Source organism: Triturus cristatus, chromosome 7 (genome assembly GCF_964204655.1).
Source record: "Triturus cristatus chromosome 7, aTriCri1.1, whole genome shotgun sequence".
In the NCBI taxonomy this organism is placed as follows: domain Eukaryota; kingdom Metazoa; phylum Chordata; class Amphibia; order Caudata; family Salamandridae; genus Triturus; species Triturus cristatus.
Genome location: NC_140590.1, coordinates 966,358,467 through 966,376,100, shown reverse-complemented (window position 1 = coordinate 966,376,100; position 17,634 = coordinate 966,358,467). Strand labels below are relative to the sequence as shown.

At 44.6% G+C, this 17,634-nt stretch overlaps 1 protein-coding gene across 2 annotated transcripts in view; it reads right to left on the bottom strand.

The window, feature by feature from the left end:
- SLC25A48 (solute carrier family 25 member 48) overlaps window positions 1–17,634 on the bottom strand; it is a 327,922-nt gene that overhangs the window by 46,199 nt on the left and 264,089 nt on the right. The window lies entirely within an intron of this gene.

The following is a 17,634-nucleotide window of genomic DNA, read 5'->3' as shown; positions in this document are numbered from 1 at the left end:
AGGTTTACAGGTAAGTTAACAAATAAATTAATAAAACGAATTTCGTTGCGTGCACAGCATCGCATTTGGGGATGCAGTGCACGCAACGAAATTCGTTTTATTAATTTATATGTTAACTTACCTGTAAACCTCCGTAATCCATAGTTTACTACCTCCCACCCTGCCCCTCCCCCTCCCCATGTCACCGCCCTGCAGTTACTCCTAGTACCGACCGCGGCTGTGCTGTTATTAGTTGTATAGCGCAGACAATTGAAATCAAAATGTTGAAAAATGAAACGAAAGCTGGAACTAATAGATTTAATTGATGTAATAGCAATATTATGTGTTTAGAAGAGTTCTGACAGCTTTTGGGCCCAGGTGCCACTGCACCTCTTGCACCATTTTAATCAGGCCCCTTTCAACTGCAAGGTAACTGCAATTGTGACTGCATGATTAGAAATAAAATATAGCAATATTATGTGTTTAGAGGAGTTTTGAAAACTGTTTGGCCCGTTTCCACTGCACCTGCTTCACTATTCATATCATGACCATAGTGCATGAAAGATAACTGCGCTTGTGACTGCCTGTTTAATTGTAAAATATAGCAATATTTGGTGTTTAGTGGAGTTATGACAACTTTTGGCCCTGGTGCTAATGCAACGGCTGCACCTTTTCAATCAAGTCTCTGTCAACTGCAAGGTAGCTTCAATCGGGACTGCCTGCATAATAGTAAAATGTAGCAATACTAGGTGTTTAGAGGAGTTCTCACTACGTTTGGGCCTGGTGCCACTGCACCTGCTGCACCATACAAATCAAGACCCTGTTGTCTGCATGGTGACTGCACTTGTGACTGCCCGTGTAGTAGTAAAATATAGCTTAGCTTGTGTATTTTAATTTTATGTTTAATGTGAAATGTTTATGTTTATTATAACATTTAGAATTTGATCATAATGACCAAATAGATTAAGTTGAAAAAGTGCAAAGGAGGAACTGAGGCATAAATAGGAAATGTCACAAACATTCTAAGGCTAAAGCATCTGCTTTACACAACTAAGTAATAAAAAGCAAGCATTCCAGCATACTGTTAGAAGCTAGAAGACCTTTTCCGTGGGAAGAGATCTTATCTTGACAGTGAATGGGGCGTAAACAGTGTGAACAGCTTTAGTGGAAGTATTTTAAATGTGTGCAGTCAGGGGAAGTTAACAAAAACCTGATAGGAGCCCCCTTTTGAGATATATTAAATACAAGAGATTTCACAAGCACAGCACAAGCGATGTGCAGGCGAAACCTAAAAGTCTCCCTTTTATTGCATCATGTAAACCAACCCACTGGTAACCCCTGCACACGAGAATGTTACAGCAAAAACTTTAAACACACACACATTCCACAGCAGATTGTGGCATGTGTTTAACTGAATTGTAAAACAATGGGCATCCCAAATGGAGTTAGTGCATGTCTACAAAAAATCCTTTCAAGATAATCAGGCATTAAATTTTCCAGAGAAAATTCCTTAAATAATATTGTTATCATTCCTTCCCAATCCCGAGGAGCATGTAAGTGTGAGACGGAGGTCATTCTCTCATATCTGGGTGGTTATCTCTGAGATGTCTGTTAGTTTCACTCAGCATCACTAACCACCAATGACTCTGCTTGCTTTTACAAACTCACCCAACCACAAACAAAAACTTGCCAATCAATGATGAACTTTAAAGAAAACACTGAAGCAAACTACTGGCTTTGCAAATGTGACTTGATGAAATAAAAGTATGTCCAGGCACCACAACACATTCTCACCCCAACATATCTTTCTTTTTATTTTTGTCTATGGCAGCTTGGAAATCATGATTCTAGGCAAGTTATCGATGTTTAATAAGCACACACTTCGAATTAGCTTGTCCTCAAGGAGCCATCTCAATGGGGTTCTAGGCATTTGAATGTTACCATCACAAACAAGAGTTTGTAGTCAGTGATGCGATCATATGATGAGAGTGCTCTGGTGCCTCTATATATCTGTGTGTGACCACTTGTTTGGTGTACAGACGATTAACAGATTCTTATGGAGAGAATAATCTATGGTCCTGTAGGGTAGTTTATAGTCAATTTAAGATCCTTAGTCTGTAGGCATGTGAAATTGGTGTCGGAGAAATGAGGTCCTAGGCCTTTACAGATTACATGTGGTACTCAGTGGCCAGTAACATGTCCTTTACGCGGTGGTCAGAAACATCTGATTTTAGTATTGCATCTTCATGAATTGACAGAACTGCCATATATGGAAGCCGACCACATGGAGTCTGATCTCTCTTGGATGTGAAGAATGTCAGTGGTTTGATCTAATATATCCTGTGTTTTTTGTGTACAAATCTTGGACAATTAGGACTCGGACAGTTTTCTGCCAGGTGACCCCCTTCATGTCGAAATTAATAAAATCTACTTCCTTTGTTAATCAGGTCCAATGTGTCTCAGTACAGTGGATGCCATGAATGACATAGGCATTACCTCACCATTCTGTTACTAATGAGGGAATAGTGACTGCTTTATGGCTAAATTCAATTGCTATATGGTAAACCTGTACATTCTAAGCAAACATTTGCAAAGCCAATCAACCTAGCTGTTTTATAAGTGAAAATGCTTCTTTGTTGATTGGCTAATTTGTCTGTGTGGCTGCATGTATGGTCAATGAATAAGAGAGAGCGTCAATGGTTTGGTGGGATTGTGAGTGACAAGAAAATGAATAATCAATGTTGGGAAGAGGATAGAGGGATAGATGAATAGTAGAATACACATGAGCATGGACAAGTGCATGGGTGAACGCATGAATAGATGATAGACAAGTGAATGCACAGATTGATACAGAAAGGTTACAGCAATATAATGGTCAATAACCCCAGAAAGCAGTACTGATAATTTTATAGAAATGCTAGAATCACAAATAATGTGTTAATCCATTCCTTATACAGGGGCAAAGTAAGGGCTTCCTTGTGTCAACAATGGTCACAATATAACAATAATTACCACCATTACGCGAGTTCAAGTATTACACCAGGACTGGCCACATCATGGCATGAGTGCCTAACATATGCCCATAATTACTACCATTTAGTCAGTAAAAACATTGGGCCCGATTTTGAAGTCGGGCGAAAAGCCATCAGACAGTCAGAGGCTTTCTGCTCGTCATCGAGATTTTCCCTCCAACTGCTGTATTACAATGACGATGGACAGAGGGAAACACGCTGGGGGATTCTGCTCCTCTTCCGACAGGCTCACAGAGCCCGTCTGAAGAGGAGTGGAATTGTAATCCCATGAATGATGGTGGAGCTCCGCCGACAGGATTACAATGTCACTTTCCCACAGCCTTTCCATGTCGGCCTTTCCAACTTGGAAAGACTGTAGGAACGTTACTTTGGGGGCCCCTAGCAGGGCCCCCTGGCCCTTCGCTATGGGGCCTGAGTAGCACCTATGGCACCCCCTAAACATCCCTGCACCATGTGGCACGCACCGTGAAGCCACGCGGTGCAGAGATGTTTCAAACCATCCATTTTACAATGGTAGCTTGTGTTGCAGGTCTTTTCTGCCTGCCGCACAAGCTGCCATTGTAGAATGGATGTTTCTGACCGCCCATAGGTGGTTGCATCCTAAGTCTGTGGTCGGAACCACTGATCTGTGGTCGGGTAGTTTCTTTCTACAACGGTGTCGGAGCAGGCACAAGTCCACCCGACATCGCAATGAGGCCCTCTATGTCTTGGTGGGTACCATCACCCTAAAAGGTCTGAATTTTGGATGGTCTTAACACAAAAACATGCAATTTATAATATTTGTTTTCCTTTTACTTTACTTTTGACTATTACTGGGTCATTATGGGCAGTTGCATGTGACTGTGCACACTTTCGATATATTCCAAGACACTGTAACTGAGAGTTTGGAAGGTTAGGAGATGACTGGCATTTATAAAGTTGACTGGAGCATGTTCAGTAACGCTCATGTGTTGTGTTCCTCAAGAATGGTTTGAATTTTGTGCAAAGAGGTTGTTCACTACCTTTTGTGTATATTTGTTGGGGTGTGTGTATGCATGTGTGTTGCATGTATCCTGTGGTAAAAGAACATCAAAAAAATATTTCCATTAAATTTCCTTTTGTGTAATTTCTACTTTTAAACTTGGTAATATGGTAATGGCACTGTGGGTTGGGCGATGTCATATTGATGCAATAATTATATAAGGGTCTTGGATAGTGACCAGCTAAGTAATGCTCTTTATGTACAAACATTTGTGAAGTGACATAATACAATTATTTGGAAAAAGGGTAGTTCAGCTAAAACCTAACATTAATATGAACTGGATTGAATGAACCCAGGCTGAAGTGTATTTATGCAACTCTAATATTGAAAGTGTGATCCAGGTTGGCCTGAAGTACTTGGGACGGGAACATATTTCAGAGGTGTACAATAGAGCTGCACTATATTTAGTGAACATATGACAGTGAATGGAGGATCAGTGTTTCCAAATTAGGGTTGCCTGATGACAAAAAGTATACACTACTGGTTTGGCTTTTAAATGTGCATTTTGTATCTCAGCAGTATTTGCCTGGGAGAATGGTACGTTTTATTAACGAAGCACTGGAAATCCCAATATTACTGGTAATTTTAAGAATGCCCACAATAAGTTTAAACAATGACCAAAATCATGTCATTCAAATAACATAACATAACACAACATAGAATAACATAACATAACGTAACATAACATAATAATCCTAGCTGGTTGGTTTTTTTTTTAGGTGTTTTCTTTTGAGGTAAAAGGATGTGGCGAAAGGAGGCAGGGTTCACCTCCCATAGGAGAAAAACTAAAAAGACTAAAAGCAATGTACAGGAAAAGCATTGAAAGGAAGTGTGTTACATTGCTTCACCTGCTGGACTTCTCAGTGGCTGTATAAGTGAGGCATTGCTTTACTAAGCCAGACGCCCTACCATGTACCACGCATCAGGGGTAAGACTAACACATCTTAGGGCTAGTTTCTGCATCACTGCACACAAAATGCATCAGTCACGCATTTTTAGAGTTCCTCCACACTGTGGAGATCATAAGGTGCTCCAGTGAATAAAAGTATCCATTGCCCTGTGGTGCCACAGCGCTGTGCCTTCCGAGGCACTCTAGAAGTGGATTGGGCCTTACTTGTTGCTTGTAGTTGGAATGGATACATTGTTTCAGCACATGCAGCAAAATAAATTGTGGCCTCTGCCTGGACCAGGCCTCTCTCTGAGACACACGGGCGCTTGGCACACCCATGATCATCCTAAAGGAGATAATGTCAGAGGGACTCATATATAAAGAATAAATGAACAGCAGGTGAAAGGACCATCCTCATTAGAATCTGGCGCCATCTGGTGTTTTTTGGACCCAGCTCACAGCTGCAAGTCACTGGTGCAAGCAGCAGCTAGGGAAACTTATGTCACTATGCAAATTGAGGCTTCCCGCGGCACACACAGTGTGCCCACTCAGGAGGGCGGCCACCCTAGTGACACATTAGGCATATCGCCACACCTAGTGATGGGGACCCCCTGGGAGTCCCCAAATTCCGGCGCCGGTTATGTGTCACTTCTGACGCATCAGAGGGTTGGGGCAAGGTACTTATACCTGCCCCGCCCATCTGTCCTTTCTTTCTGGTTCTTCCTCCTGATCATGCTGCTTCCCTCCCTACTGCATACCCGGCGTGTTGCATGGAAGGTGTAGCCAGGTAAGGAACATGTTAACTTGTTAATTTGTGTTACAGATGGAGTCACAGGGTGATCCAGATACTGAATGGTAAATAGGGGTACCCTCTTCAGGAGCACAATAGGGGTGCCTAAGCAAAACCCTAGTAGTCTTTGCGACAGGACCCTGGAGGAAAGCGACGACACCCGGCTAGTCCTTCAGGCAGTTGTAAGCCTGAACAACTGGGGGCTTACCTTGACACACTCGCCCCTAAAAAGGCGTGAGTAAAGGGATGGACTGGTGATCCACAGTGTTTAAGGGGGATAATCCCCACAAAATGGTAGCACCGATTGGGTTGGTCACGGTGCAGTTGGCTCATCAGGCGGGTAGGGCAGGGCAGTTTAGGTTAGTCACTGCTGCCTGCCCTTGGATCGCCCGTAAGTTGACCCACCACATTGGCATATTTCTTATATGAAATAAACCTGCAGCAAATTTTATTCCAACAAACATGTCTTGTGTGTGTATTTTATTGTTGTGCATGCTATGTTCTGTAAGCGGAGTGAGGTTGCCTGAGTACAGCAGTCTGACTGGTGATACTGATGGTCGAAGCAAGCAGCACCGGGGTGCACAGGATGTTGTTTATAGGCACCAGTGAAGACCTGAAATTACTGTGTACTACCTCTCCAAGTCTACAGGACCCGGGCTTCAGTGACCGGGTAATCAATTTGTTGTTAATTTATTGTTATATTCAGCTGTGCACACAATAATAAAAGTGCCACTACAGTCTGAATGAGACACTTCTGAGGAAAGAGAGATGCAGCCTCTGACTCTCCTGCACAGGCACACCCTCAACCTGCCGCCTACTGTTACAACCTATGCCTGTCCTGTTCAGCCCGGCCCCGCAGCTCACGACAAAGTGAGGTGCCTGAGTGCTGGCCTAGCAATGCACCCCCAGAGCACTTGTGGAGAGTGGTAGCAATCGGGTGAGTCATTCACACACACTCAGTTTACAGGCTCTGCACTCGCTGCAGCATGTACTTAACCATAGTCGTCCAGCAATTCCTGTTAGTATACCCAGTTAATTAAGCATGCTTTTCTTAATTTACATTTCAAACTGAGACTGGGAGTTAACTTGTTTCATGCAGAGAATAAATTGTATTGACGTCATAATTACTCTGAATGTTATAGGGCTATTTCAATTTCCCTGCAGCTGTAAACGCCAAGCCGTCAGCATTGAATAAAATGTGCCGCTCAGATGGATGTTTGGTGAACCTCACACCCGCTAACTCACACAGTGGCTGGGAAAATAGGCTTAAAACCACTGCAAATAATGGATTTCCAGCTAGTTTTCCGAGGCTTTGAACTGCCAACGTCCATTTAGGGATGTGAAAACACCCCAGGACATCGGCACCAGAATTAGCAAGCTTTTTATTTTATTTTTGGAGTAGGGAGCTTGGCGGCAGGGTGGGAGCAAAAGTGCCTCTTAGGTACTTCTAGGCACAAGGCCCTGCTCCCTCCAAGGCCCCGCCCCATCCTCACATGGTGAGATGTTTGTTCAAGTTGGCAGGTATCGAACTTGCAGAGGTCATAATGCATAAAATAGCTTAGCCAACACATCCTATAACCATTTTGTTGTTCTTTAGGCAACTGCATACAAAATAAACTCACACCTCAAGTGCAAGATGACAATATCAAGCAAGTTAAACACAATTGATGGGAAATGCATTCTTTTGCGTTACTGTTATGAAACCTCAATTGGTTAATGCAATCACTGAAAGTGTTTTTTGTGTGTGACCAGAGAGGAACAGAATTTGGTTTATTGACTCAGTGATGGATAGAGACTTCTGTATTTATAGTGCTATGAGGTCCCAGCCTGAGCCTGAAAGCACTGTGTTTAAACACATTGGTTAAAATTGTATTACACATAGTAGAACATAGGTTGCCAAAAATGTTTCGAGATTCATTACAAAGCATGTTAATCTTCCATTTCAGGGGATCTGCAGCAGTTTTAAGATATTTTTTCAGAGATTCTCAATGCCTTAAAGGGTATCATTTCTGTTATTTATGCCTTTCCATGGAACTCATTTCTTGGATTTACTTGTGATAAAGTGTCACTCTAAGTGTCACACATTAGGCAGTTGAACATCAGTCATAAGTGCACTGAAACCATGGAAGTGCCGCTGGCTATGTCGCACACAGGGCAACATAGAGGGCACAGCATCCTAGTGTTGTTCCCCTGCCTGGTAGCCGAGCCCACAGGCCCACCATAGGTGGTGAAGGTTGGTCACCCCTCTACTTATTGACCTGGGCAGGAGGAGAGGCGTAAGGCCAAGAGGTCTCACAAGGGGTCACCTAGTAGGGCCAGGCCTCTTTGGCGGTAAGCGTTAAGGCATTAGACATCGAGTTACCTGTGGCAGGCGGCCGATGGTGGTGATGGGCCTTTTTTGGGCGGTGAGCAAAGGGAGAGAGGGGAGGCCGCAGCTTTGCTGTGCGTAAAAATACATGTGTGCTGCCCGTCTTATTGTGGCGATGTCCACATCTAGGAAAGGGCGCAGTGCAGGAACACTCCCAACGCTCCCCCCCAGTTCCCGGTCCTTCCATCCTATTACCTTTTGCCTGTGTTGCCATGGGATGTCCTAAGTCACAGGGGGTGGCTGCAGTAGTTTCCGCTTGTTGAGGTGGCAGCCACAGTCCTTCCTGCTTTTGACTGCATGCATTACAGAGGCTGCCACATTCCATTCTGCTGTTGGCTGCGTGTATTGAGCAGCCGCTGTTGTTGGTAGGCTGCAGTTGTTTCCGCTGGCTGCAACGGCTCCTGGTACTCCCCAGGCAGCAATCCTCAACTCCATGTGGGGGCCTCCCGGGTTGCCAGGGGGGGTGGGTCTCTTCTGTGTGGCGTGCATGCTCATGGGGTAGTCACTCGTGTTTCTACTTGGAACAGTTGTTTCCATTTGTTGTGGCATCCCCGGTATTCCCAGGCAGCAATATCCTCCTCTATGTGTGGGTGGGGGGCCTCCCTGGTTTGCCTGAGGGTGGTGTCTACGTGGTGGGCGGGCTCTGCTGGAGGCGTGCGCCTGTGCTTATGCATTCCTGTCAGCATGCAGGCCATTTTAACATGGCCTGAGCCACGAGGGTACAGGGCAAAATTTGGGCGTAACAACAATAGAGTTATGGAAACAAGTTGTTGGGAATGGCTGGCCAATGCAGCTGCCATCTTTAAAAGGGAGAATTCAATTCACTGGCAAGAATCGGAAAAGTTATGGCTTAATACAACAAGCATTGGCATAGTCAATAGGTCTTGCCTTTTGGACCTTATAACTGTGTAGCCATGCACAACATTTTCCTGAGTGCTGTGCAAAAACAACTTCTGACTTACTTGCGAAAAGCGTACACAGGAAACATTAATTTAGAACTGGTTGGTGTTAGGCTACAAAAATAGTACTGCAAAATTGGTCATCTGGTCTCTGGCTTAAATAGGTAAACTAAAAAAACAGCAATAAACTACAGAATGCCTAAACTACTGGTGCAATCTTCTGTGGTTAGTAGCCAAGCACACAAACAACTTTTAATAAATGAGGCAAACAAAACATAACTCTCAATAGTGGTCAACAACCATTTTAAATAGAGATGCCACATGAATGTGCAGCAAATCTCAAACATCTGTACATCACCTAGGACTGCAAGTGAAGCATTGTGTTTGCAAAAAAACAAAACAAACACAAACATGGGCACTTACAAAACATTGCAAGAACGCCGCAAAGTGAAACAAGAACACTTCTGTCAGCCACATTTTCTGTGTAACACATGCCCGTCGCTGACATCTGATTCAGCGCTATTGTCTGGCTACAACTGAATGGCTCAGTGGAAACGTCACCCTGTTGTATTTCTACTTCCATTGAACTCCACATATAAGACCGCGAGAAAGACAAGATTATGTGTCCAGTTGGCTCAATTGAAGTATTGACTACAAATCCCATAACGCAGAGAGGTTTCAAATGAAAGCACACAACTGGATACATTGTGTTTCTTCTGCATATGGCACTTTTACTGGTTTAGTACTAAACAAAACAAAAGAACCTTATTACCCAACTGAAAGGCACTTTGTCGACCATAGAAGGATAAGTGGCAGTGTGGACCCACCTGGTTTAGAAAATGTAACTATGTGATCAGACACGGGTCTTGCAGAGGCTGTATTAGTCTACGGAGCTGTCAGGCATGTGTGGGAGCTATATAAATCACCACTTTGTCTTTCGCCAGATTTTTCATTAGTCACCCTTGTGTCATAAGTTGGAGCAGCTGATATCTTGATCCATCTGTTAAACTGACCCCCGGACTTACGGCCATAACGCTGCATAGGTTAATTTATGGACAGCATTCCTGTGCCTCTCTCTGTAGGATTACCCACTACCTACCGTGAGTTTACATCTTCATTGTTGTAATTTTTTCCGCGCCTATTGTCTTGGTTACAAACTCGTTCTTTTACTTTCCAGCGCTGATGCCATTTCCCAATTTGCTTGCCAGCAACATTCATTGATAGCGATCGCTTTTCAGTGACCTTTGCGATTCCTTGGATTTATTAACTACGTACCTACGTGCCTCCAGGTGACTCCTCCCCTTTGTAATTTCTCAATCTCTATATATTGTCTATGGACTTTCATAGCCTTTATTCTATTTTTCTTTCATTTCCAAGCAGCACTACTTAAAAGCTGTAGCCATTGTCCTGATTATGACCTTTATTGAACAAGGTCGAAACGCCGTCGACATTCCAGTGTAATTTATGGCCACCACAGGATCAAATCCTCAAAAACAAATTATTCGTTGTATATATATTATTTGATTGTGACTATTGTTTATCTTTATTTGTTTTGCGCCGCTTCCTGCTGTGTACATATCACTTGTGTCACTGCACTTATCACTTACACCGAGCACGGTCAGTACACAATTGGTGATTTTTTGGCTACTTCATCCATGTGTAATGTAGTGCTGTTATAACTACTTGCTTAATAATAACGCTCTTTTTCTTATCTTGGTCTCCTGTTTTCCCTTCCTCAATGACTTATGCATTTACTGTAATTGCCTTTTTATAATTACTGGTTGAGACATTGTTGTTTTGCTATCCTACTTCACCCGGTCTCAACTGGGTAAACGGGTTTACTCCTGTTTCACGTTCCTATATAAATCTTCAAAGCACTCAACCTCCATCTTCCACTGCTGTCTAGAGAATATCAGGCTCGGTACTTTAGGTTTCTTTGTGGCCAGTTACTGTTAATCTTGTATACGGGTTGACAAAGAAAAGGCAACAGTTACTAATACTACAGAACAAAGAAAAATATATCGGACTGGAAGAGCTGTTCGTCTGACGCGGGACAGCACAAGATTCTGCCACTAAACTAGCGACTTACCATCTGTCCCCCGCCCCAAGTCGAATATATTGCAATCCCCACGTGCTCCACCTCACTGCAAACTCTTTCCTCCTTTGTGCATCTCCTGTGCCCCTCTCAGAGGGATACGCACTACAAAATCTACCTAAAAAATCAGGCACATTTTAAAAGAAAATCTCCCGAAAGTCCTCGAGCTCGCTGTGGGCTCAGTGCGTCTGGGGAGGCGGCTGGCGCGGCACACATATAGCTCTGTATTTCTGTACCACTCTCTAACTGCTGGCAGCAGAAAGGAACAATTAACAAGTAGCTAAAGAGGAGTGGTGGGGGCGGGCACAGGAATGCATCTGCCGCCCTGCGCGCCCCTGCTCCAGCGGGAAAGAGAAGAAAACCATGAGTGGTGCACGCACACTGCAAGGAATGTAACGAATGCAGATACCACCCTAAGAGCCACTGCTCACTCCCGCAAGCAAAACACTGTGGGAGTGACCAGTAAACAAAGAGGTGGGACATGCACCAGCCTTTGGCCATTTGCGTGCTTTCATTATTGAAAGCCACACACAAAAGCCAATCAAATGTGTGGGAGTTGCCAGACAAACATGGGAAGTTTTGGAGTACTCACAAGAAGCCTCCGATAGTGTAGCGCTAGGTTCGAACTAAAAAAAGAAGGTTTGGTATAAACATGTGTTACAGTGCATCGGACATTACTGTGGGGGAGAGGGAGCAAATGTCTGAGGAGCATAACGGGCAACTGCAGTGTGTATGAGCGCATATCGGTTTGGTTCCTCTAACAATGACTGAAGGGCCAGTGGGGACAGGAGGACGGAAGCCTTGCTCTACGGTATTGGCTTACATGTTTACCCTTCCCGATAAGTAAACAGCAGACAACACTCCAGTTTTCTGCGTGCCCAGTAGTAAATGTGTATGCTCTACAATATCCAGTTAAATGCGCTGTTTGCCTCGCTGAAGGTAAACAAGCATTTGCAATGCAATAGGTCTCGCAGTTACATGAGTTCAAGCTATTGGCATTGTAGATGACAATGCCTTTTATGTATGTCTTTAAAACAAAAACAAAAATAAAAGGCATTGTTATGTGCAATGTCAATAGCCCAAACTCGCGTAAATGCGAGACCTATTGCATTGCAAATGCTTGTTTTCAAGGTCATCGCAAAGAGAAAAGTAATTATGCCTTAAAATGGATCAAATTGATTTAATCAGTTCAGCAAGTAAATGTTAAGGATACAACAAACATTTCATACACTGTAGGAGATACATTTAAGATTGCCTCTCCAGCCCTCTCATAACCAAGGCTAGATGTGTAACACATGCAAGAGTTGACATCATATAGCAGAGGAAATTTAGGGCTATTAATGTGCCCCCCACTGCAATGCATGGATGCTTTACCGTCCATGCAGTGCAATGGAAGCACTCCTTAGATTTCACAGCTCCATCCATTAAATGTCCATACATTCTGTAGGAGCAAAAGGTTCAAGGCTGTTGTGTCGACCAATGGCTGCTGACTATAAGCTGAAAACAGTCAGCCTGACTTATGACCCTCCATTGCCTCTCAGCCCAAACCTAACGCTGAAGGCGGCGCCAAACACACAAACACATGCACACACAATCCCAGTACAGACCATGGCATGAAGGTGAGAGGTCACAATGTACGTAATCTGCGTGATCACATAGCTTAATACATGATTGGCCATATGGACTTAGTGCCTGATTAGGAAATGTATTTCAAAGAAAACAAGGGAAACCCTCAGATGCCTAAGGACCAAGGGTAGTCAGTGGGTATAAAGAACAGCAGTCCCTGAGTGCTATAGAAAAAATCATACTCAGTGTAAACAATTAATGCCCAGGAACAGTAGTACGCAATCAGTAGCTTATTCAAACAGAAGATATAAACAAGTTTGGGGGTAACAACACCCTTGTTTGTGAGGATGGCAGCAACGGGTCTTTTTTAATAAAGGGAACAAATTTGTGATAAAAGAGAGTACATAAAATAGTAGTGTCACACTGAATATTCCAACATTGCTACTGCACCCAAGGAACCGATTAAACATAGACAGGCGGTTCAGAGTGATTCAGTCGACGAGGTTTCGATCCACTATCAATGAGGGATCATCATCAGGACAATTAATAGTTTGCCTGAACCCATATTACATACACATAAAAGTTAAAAACGTCAATGTAACCTGGCAATGCTGGGCACGAATTGGTCCAATATAGGGAACATAGTAGGCGTCCACCTACCAGGGAAGCGAGCTGATAATAAACAATATTTCTAAGGGAAAAGGACGATGCCCCCGACTGAGAGTATGAGCCAACACCGCTTCCAGAGCCCAGACTAGGAACCTATCTCAAAGGACACGGAGTGTGTGTTGCTAGACAGCTTAGGAAATGTGCCCAGCCTGCCACATTCCAGAGGCCTGGCTCACCCTCTCGGTGGCAAAACAATGAGTGCCTTTCAGTTGGGTAATAAAGCCTGTTCGTTACAGCATTAGGAATCAAAGACCAAAGCTGGAAGTCTAGGACACTCTTACATAAAACCCTAATTAGTATGTAGGTATGTGAGCGTAAGCAGCACACATAACATGACAAACTTCGGTGTCCTATTCTCATGTGAGTCACCCTATTTATTGCTGTTTAGTTCTTCCAAACTGTATTTGTCCACTTGATAAAAATGTCCTTCTACAGTCCACACTACAAGGCAGTGAAGACATCCTTTCATACCCTGAGGATTCTCCCAACAAGGGGTCTGTTATGACCTGAGAGCCTGTCCTAAGGACTGAACTCGGCAACAAGAAACCCTGCAGCCCTGCAGGCCCATGGCTCATTCAAGCAGCACATAAGCCTTGATGGCCAGGTTCAGCCAACAAGCAGCCGAGAAGAGTTGAACAGCCAGGGCGGCCTCCAAGCACGACAGAAACCTTACATAGTTCAGTGTAGCCTACAAGCGGCACTCAGGACAGCCTCCAAGCAGCACTGAAGCCTTCCAGGGCCCAGGCTCTATGGCACAACCTACCAGCAGCACAGAAGCTTTAACTCCCCAGAGAGACCTACAAGCACCACAAGTGCCCCAGAGACCAGCAAAGCAGCTTTCTGGACCATGTGTATACTGTCACCACAGAGGCATTTCTATGCCCTCCTGCGTATGACACTGATGGAGGGCTTGCAGGGTGCAGGCAGGGAGAGACAATCAGCACACGACTGACTACACTCTCTCAGAGATACGTAAGTTCAGGAATCGGAGGCTTACATACTCTGTTTGGCATTTAGGTGGTGTGTGATAGGATTAGCAGGGGTGCATTTCTACTTTCGGGGGAAGAAAATGTATCTAGGAAGAAAAAGGGCTTTGTTTTGTTCTTAACAAAGGTGATCATTCCAAAGAGGGCAAACATTGGATGGGCATGGATAGTGAAGTAGTTCATTACTCAATAAAAGTGTTTTTTTCCCAAAGAGAGGCCAAAGATTAAATGGGCACGGACACTCTAATGCTTTCTCTGACTCATACAAACTTCCCTACGCCTATGGGCTCAAGATCATGCCGGCATCTCATCAGAAACAAGCATTGGCATAGCCAATAGGTCTCGCCTTTGGGACCTTATAAGTGTTTAGTTATGCAGCACAATTTCCTTGGTGTAACAACATCATCTGTTACATCGATAAACACTCATAAGGTCCCAAAGGCGAGACCTATTGGCTATGTCAATGCTTGTTGGTGGAAGGCGCTGTGCACTAATTTCATCTGTAGCTCGTTATTTTCAATAGTGACCATCGGGAAAGCACCGGGGTATGGAAGGGAAATGCCCTGAGGCTGGTCTGCTGGGTCTGAGTTCCAGTCTCGAAGCAAAGCCACTTCGTGATGTAAAGCCGGTGCTGTCATAAGGTTGAAAAATGATGTAAAGCCGGTGCCGTCATAAAGTTGAAAAATGATGTAAAGCCGGTGCCGTCATAAAGTTGAAAAATGATGTAAAGCTGGTGCCGTCATAAAGTTGAAAAACAAAGGCGACATTTCTTGAAATATAATTTGACGCCATTGCACCAGAGTCAAAAATAGTATCGCCCTCTGTGAGGAACAACGCGTTGTTGAAGGGCTCCTCTCAATAGAACGTCTTTAAAACGGCCATTGTAGAATTGTGCGCTGGGAAACATTGAACCTAAGGCCCCACAATAAAGAGGCCTTTGAGGGGAGTATGCTTCTGGTGGGCCAGTGCTACACGGGTCACGCGGGACACGGGGCAACAAACCCTTGGTATGCAGGGGCAGAAGTGCATTCTGGGATCAGGGGGCCTGCGCCCATCCATACCTTAATTAGCCTCGAGGGAGCCGCACACACTTATATCGCCACACGCGTTAATTGCTGCTGCAGAGAAATAATGCTCATGTGTCTGTGTAATGCTCTATAGAACCGCGTCAGACTCTATAGTGTTAAATATCTGATGGCATTTCCACCTGTAACATGTTGAGAAATGTATCTGACGTTCTGTGAAATACACTCCTTTATAATAGAAAATGGGAGGTGGGGAAAGACTCGGGAAGAGGGTCGGACTAAAGCTCGACACGTGGCATTAAGGGTAACATTTCCCAAGGCTGCTTCAGCTCCCAAACCAGCCATGTCGTGGCTCACAGATTGTCAGGGAAAAGACAACCAGATTGCACTCGTTTAGCTGCGAAGTGTGCAGGCCCGGGGTCTGTTCGAGTGAGTGGCAATGCGCCAGAGGCCACATTTAACAAGCACGCGAAAAGAAAAAACTAGCACAGGGGCGCATATACCTCAAATGTGCAAGTTTCCAACAGAAAAGCTGTAGGATCTGAGAATAATGTAGAAGAGTGCAAAGATTCTGTTGCCGAAATAATTGTTGATGTGATTGGACTGGATCTCACAATTCACTCAGCGTGATGCACACAATAGTGTCAGAAAAACACGTCTGAGGGCAGAATTAACAAGCAAACACATGTGAAAGACAGTAGGGATCGCGTTCGGGAGATGCAAGCAGAGCATCAAAGGGCTGGGTGTGAAGGGAGGGGGGAATGCAATGAGCAGAGGAGCAGCTGTTTTGAGGATGTGGTTTACGTTAAAAAAAGAAAGTGAAAGTGATCGCGTTGGGGAGATGCAAGCAGAGCATCAAAGGGCTGGGTGAGAAGGGAGGGGGGAATGTAATGAGCAGAGGAGCAGCTTTGCACGTGCACGCCATCGTGCACTCAAGCTCTAGGCCAGCAAAACAATGTGGGTAGCACTTTTGAAAACCCACTTACAAAATGTCTCAAAGAGACAGCTTTCGCTGTCTCAGCGAGACCTAAAAATGATGCTAAGTAATGTTTATTTCTGCAGATTAATTAAAATCATTGCAATTTACATAAAACATCTGAAAAAATGATGCCTCTATCTGCGTGTCTGGCATCCATCAGTTCCTCTGTACATCCCTCAATTCATTTGTGAGTCCCTTTCAGAGTCCTGTATGTCTGTTAGTCTGCAGACGTGCTTTTATGTATGACAATGACGGCCTGTGTGCATGGATACCAATACGTCTGTGGACATGAATGTGTACTTGGCTTGTGTGTTTCTGTCGTCCTGTGCATATAGTGGCTGTATGCCTGTTGGTTGGTATGTGTGTATGGGTGATGCCTGCACGTCTGTTGGTCTGTGCGCATCGGGACATTTTAAGTCTGAGGACATGGCTATCTGCTGGTTTGTGCGTCAGAGTCATAAAGTGTGTCTGCATGTAATGTATGCACGCAAGTTGCGTGTGTATGTCCTAAGACTGAGCAAGAGGAAAGTACATCTGTAAACTCAGAAGGGGCAGGACAGTGCATAATGGACTTTGAAAAGTATGCGGGGCAGACTGGAGCCAATCCATCATTAGTTCAAATGGATGTGTTATTTTACTGGAAACCAATGAATGAACCTCCTGGCACAAGTGAATATGTCGTGACTCATGTTTACAAAGGGCTAGATCCAGGCGTGCTGCGCCCCTCTTATGAATGAAAGAAGCGAAAAGGCCGGTCTAAGGCTGAGCCAGTTCTCGGATAACTGCACCTGCATAAAAGAACATAAAAGCAGTAGATACGGGGCGACACCTAGTGGTGGCACAAGATTTCGAAAAAATGCCATAACATGCCCGGCTTTTTAAGGTGAATTTCTGTTGCACCCAGATTGCTGAAAATCCTTGCAGTGTTACTAGAACAAGCCCGGCTTCTAAAGTGGTCCGGACGCGAGCGCCCGCCGCGTGAAAGTGAAAGCAAATTTGTCATATGTTTACAATTACAGCGAGACGTGGCGGAGCGTGGCGCGCGCACTTGGCGGGGGCGGGGGAGCGCATTCCAGGCGGGGGAGCGGACCCTTTGAAGTATGATGCCGAGGCTGTGACACGTGCACGCGCCAGTGGGCTGAAGCGCTTCCCCAAATGGATTGCATGGGGGCACAATGCACGTGATTGTGTGCGTGCTCGCCATGCAATCCACTTTTGGGAGCACTTTGAAATGCCCCTCTTACTAGAGTCTCGCATAGCAATTGCGTAAACACAATAGCTAGGCGAGACCTAAAAAGCACAAAACACTCCACCCCATTTTCGGTTTGCCAATTAA